The sequence below is a fragment of the Pteropus alecto genome, unplaced genomic scaffold, assembly GCF_000325575.1.
Source record: "Pteropus alecto unplaced genomic scaffold, ASM32557v1 scaffold92, whole genome shotgun sequence".
Taxonomy (NCBI): Eukaryota; Metazoa; Chordata; class Mammalia; order Chiroptera; family Pteropodidae; genus Pteropus; species Pteropus alecto.
In genome coordinates this window covers 12,478,284-12,483,532 of record NW_006432447.1, presented here as the reverse complement: position 1 = coordinate 12,483,532, position 5,249 = coordinate 12,478,284, and the positions used below count along the sequence as shown (strand labels likewise).

The 5,249-nt window shown below is 35.1% G+C and overlaps 1 pseudogene; it reads right to left on the bottom strand.

The window, feature by feature from the left end:
- Nucleotides 1–344: 344 nt before the first annotated feature.
- On the bottom strand, nt 345–463 carry LOC112476070 (annotated as a pseudogene).
- Nucleotides 464–5,249: the final 4,786 nt, after the last annotated feature.

Genomic DNA, 5,249 nt, shown 5'->3' with positions numbered 1-5,249 from the left:
TATCTATACTCATCAGGAATTTTGGGTTGTAATTTTCTTTTCCTATAGTACCCTTACCTGGCTTTGGTATAAGGGGAGTGCTGGCTGCATAAAATGAGTTTGAGAGTGTTTAACTTAATTTTGACCCTCTTTTTTAATTTTTGGAAGCATTGAGAAGGCTTGGCATTAATTCTTCTTTAAATGCTTGGTAGAAAGCACCACTGAAGCATTCTGGCCCTAGACTTTTCTTTGTTGGGAGGTTTTTGATTATTGATTCAATTTCTTTACTCATTGTCCATTTTTTAGTTCCTTGAGGTGTAATGTTAGGCTGTTTATTTGAGATCTTTTTTTTAAAAAAAAGAAAAAGCCTACAGCACCCGGTCTTCCTAGGTGGTCTCCCATCCAAATACTAACCAGGCCTAACCCTGCTTAGCTTCCGAGGTCAGATGAGATCAGGTGTGCTCAGTGTGACATGGCCATAGATGAGGTTTTTTTCTTAATGTATGCACTTATTGCTATAAAAATCAGTTCTTAGATCTGCTTTTACTGCATCTCATACGTTTTATATTTTATGTTTCCATTATTGTTTGTCTCAAGATATTTTTTAAATTATCCTTTTGATTTCTCCTTTGATCTATCAGTTGTTCGGGCATTTTTTTTTTTTAATTACCATGTATTTGTGAAATTTTCGGCTTTCCTTTTGTTATAAAATCTGCATTTCTAACAAGTCTTCGGGTAGGGCTGCTACTGTTGTTCCAAGACTCACACTTTGAGAAAACACTATATTATAGTGTGGTAGTTGAGAGCAGTGCTGCTGCTGATATAGACAACTTGGGTTTGCATCCTGGATCTGCCACTTACTCTTCTTTTGACATTGTGCCTCTAATTCTTCATAGCAAAATAGGAATAATAAGAATAATCTACATTATAGAGTTTCTGAGAATATCAAACAAGAGAACACATGTAAAGCTTGTGGAACAAATCCTGGCATGTAATAAGCACTCAATAAGTGCATTTGTTCTGATTGACAAACAGTTTACTCAAAACTGGGCTTTAAAAGATATTATCTATTAATAAAAATCAATATTGACATGTACAAACGTATCATTTTCTTCTGTAGAATTAAAAAAATTTTTTTCTCCTTTTTCTTTTGATCTCTTTGTATTCTTGGTCTTCTTTTCATATTGTATCACACAGTTGAAACATATTCAAGATTAGTTCAGTAATTAGCTTGCTCTCATTGACTATTTTATTTCAAAAACACAAACCCCATAGAACTGTGATTGATCATCTATTTAAAGGAAGCTACCTAATTTGCCACTTCGACACTTTAGTACACTTCCTTATTACATATTGAAGTTTCCACCAGTCACTTTTTTCTAAAAGGAACACAAGGACAAAAGGTTTTTCAAAAATAATTTTATAGGTTCAGTGTTTACCTGTTATTGCCGAAAACATGAAGTGTTGTCAAGAGGAAATGTCGGCAGTACCAAGAAGTGTTTACATAGTAAAAACGGCTCTTAGAATTCTTATAACTGCAGAGAACATTTTATTTTGGCTGATGAGATAACCAAGTATTTTCTAAATGCTTTTATTTCTTACCCTGAGCATTGCCAATATCTACTCACACAGTTTATAACCATTTGCCCTCAAAATCAGATTTTTGTTTAGATATATTTGTGTTACCCATTTGCAAAGTTTTATTTTTCTTTAGAGGTTTTGCCCACCAAATACCCCATGTTAGTATACATCATAAATGATGTTTATTTAAAGGTCAATCTCCTTGACTTATCTTACCAAGCCATTTACAATATCACCTTATATAACTTTTCAGACTAACCTTGTCAAAACTGTTACTTCCAACAAACTTTGTGCTGATGAATGTTTAACAATCAGCTGAAAAGGAAAATAACAACAACAGCATCAACACAATAAAAACAAACCTGTTTTTCAGTGTTTGCAAATTTTTCAGATGTAAATATTCCCACAATGGCCAATTTCAAGCTACCACTGTGGCATCAGTGAATGCAAAGACAGGAAGAGATGCAGACAGTTGGCTCCCATGAGTGAGCTTGTGTGAGCTGACCCCTACATGCCACTGCCTCTAACACACATATGTTCTTCAGTGCTATACTTGTAGCAGAGTATTCTTGACTTCATGAATACAACAGCACTTTCAAGCCTCCCTTTTTGTTTATAGAATATATTTAAATATTTTAAATATTTTTTTAGTTAATTCTTACTACTTTTCAGAAAGGCTAAAAAGCTAAAACTCACAGAGGTAAAGCAATCCTCTAAATCAGCAACCTCGTTATTAATGGAGTCAAAACTCAAATTTCTCCAATCTGCCTTTTCTACTGAAATATGGAGTCAGTCTAATCTATACCCAAAAGCACTATAAGCTTCCCACAGCATTGTACACTCAACAGTGACTGAATAAATATTACTGACTTTTCCCAGCCCAAGCCTGGTAAAAAGTCATTCAGCAATATACATTTAATTCATTTTAGTCTTTCAAGTGTTGATAAACTAATATGGAAATAGGACTTGAAAAACATGTTAAAATTATAAAGTGTATAATTTTCTAATTCAGCGATACAATACTAATTCAGTCCTTCATCATATATGTATTGAGTACCTACTATAAAATAGCTAACATTTATTGTCTCCTTAATATGTGCCAGGCAGTATGCTGAACACTTTACATATATTATCCCTTTCATTCTCACCATTTGAGGCAGGTAGTATTATTATACGCATTTTTCAGATAAAACTTAGCTAGTTGAAATAACATGACCAAGGTCACACAGCTAATGCATAGCAGACTTGAGGTACAAACCCAAGTCTTAAACCTGCAATGTTAACTACGATGAAATGCTGCTTCCTTTTTGTTGTAGAAATAAAGTTTTGAAGACTCTTTGCATCAAGAGCAACAAATATTCTTTTAGATATTGGGGATTTATAAATCAGAGAACTAGTCTCTGACTTTAAAGAGTTTAAGTTTCGCTCAGCAAGACAGATACTGAAATAAACACATTTAGGCAAAAACAATTTTGTGCTTAGATATTTTCAGAAATTCAGAAAAGATGGCACCTATTGGCAACTGCAGCAGACAAATGCGTCAAAATTTGAAGTGGCACCAAAGGATTAATAGGAAGGAAGAACAGGAAGAAAGTGTCCCAAAGAAGTAAAAATATCATGCTTAAAGGTGGAAATGTAGGATAATAATGTGTCATACAATGATTACAGGTCACTGTAACATGGAATTTTAAGATCAGAATTGAGTAGGAGAGGGTACCGAATATAAGGGAAAGAAAATTGCACCTCATTCTTTAACCATTGCTATGGAGGAGAGAATAATTGGCAAAAAAAAAATGACATTGCAACATAATTTCTCTGTCACCAGTTTGTTGGACAGATTAGCAAGAAGGAGCAGGACTATAATCTAGATCTATTTGCTAAAGATTGGAGATGGAATGATGAGGGGGAAATAAAGTGAAAGACTCTACTACAGAATTCATGAAGAAAGACTCACAAAGATTTTGTTGGTAAGGATGGAGGAACACCAAAGTCTGTAACTCTAGTAACTGGGTTAAAAATAAAGATATTTGTGGAAAGATCCTATTTGTGAATATGGATAAAGCTTTTGTTTGCAGATACTCTAAGTGTTGATATGACAGAAAGACTTCCAAGTAGAAACAACCAGTAGGCACCAGAGACTTTTGTGGAAATGCAATTTTGAAGCATGTTCTATTCCAGAAGTCAGAAACATTTATTTGAAGATAATGATGTCTTGATGACAGAATAAATCTTGTCTAAATACAATAACAGAAAAGTAAGATCTAAAGTTTGAGTGTATTGACATTTAGGGAATGGGAAGAGAAAGTGCAACCAGTAAAAGGGAGATGAAGAAAAATCAGCAAGTGTCAAGGATGCCAAAGTGAGAAAAGATGCCAAGTACTTTGTGGCCAGATGCTCTGATTGCTAAGACAGGAGTGGAAAAAGACTATTGTTTTTCCACAACTGGTTGAAAGTATACTCGGAGAGTTCTAATACAATGAGATGTGTAGAAGTTCATTGCTTTAAGTTAAGGACAGTGAGGAGATGGAGACAGAAAATATAAACATTTTACAGTGAGCTAAAAGGATAGCAGCAAAATGTGGGAAAGATTTTTCTTTCTGTCTGTCTTTTTTTTTTTTTTTTTTTTGGTCAAGATGAAGGAGACAGGTACACAAGAGAAGGAAGACTCAAGATTGGGGAAAAGACAGAGAAAGGAAATGGAAAAAATCCTTGAGAAAATAAGTGAAGATGATGAGGTCAATGGAATAATTGGAGGAACTGACGTTACACTGAAGATAATCACCGTTTTCCTTCCTATGAGACCCCGGAGAAAGAAGGCAGAAGCATAGAAAATATTTTGCAGTGCAGAAGAGAGTATAGCTATTAAGAAAAAAAATCCTTTTGATAATCTACCTGCATCCAAACTCAGTCTGCCTGCCAAGTAGTCACAATCATTGTTTAATGGAAAGGTTTCCCCTAAAGGGAACAGGTGTGATTGGAACCAGTTCAAGTGTGAAGGAGTTGACGCTTCCTTTGGCAGACTCCCACTTTTCTTCTCACTCTTTTCCTACCATCTCCTGCAGGTGCCCAGTGACCCCCCACCGAGGAACTACATCCAGGTCTGCTCCCTGGGGATAATTTTCAAGACTGTACTTATTAAAAATTTAGGTCGTTCTTTTTTACCTATCAATCAAGAACATTTTTATAAAATTTGGGTGTCCTAGCAGCTGAATGATTGTTGTTCCCCTCCCAGTTTATTTCCTCCGAAGGATTGTCTATTACAAATCCTTTGTCCAAAGGAATGAATAAAGTTTCTGGTACTAAAGCCATCCACTTGGGGATGTTTTTCAGTAAGAGATCCCAACAAGAGTTTCTTCAAAATTATGTCATCTGGTTGAAATGCATATGATCTTGATGTACTACTACCTGTCCACAGAGAGGTGGTTGAATAAAGGTAGGCATTAGAGCACAAAAATAATGACTTGTCTGGCCCATACCAGTGCTAACTAACTGGTAGCCTGTATTATGTATTATAACAAGTGTTACAATGCATTGCCATTAGTATTTTTCTCTAAAACCTGATTTGTGAGAGAAAATAAGATGGGTGAGAAATTTCAAGTGTGAGCAGAGCCTGTATCAGTAGTTAAGGTTCTCCAGAGAAACGAAAGTAGTAATATAGATAGATGGATAGATGGATGGATGGATGGATA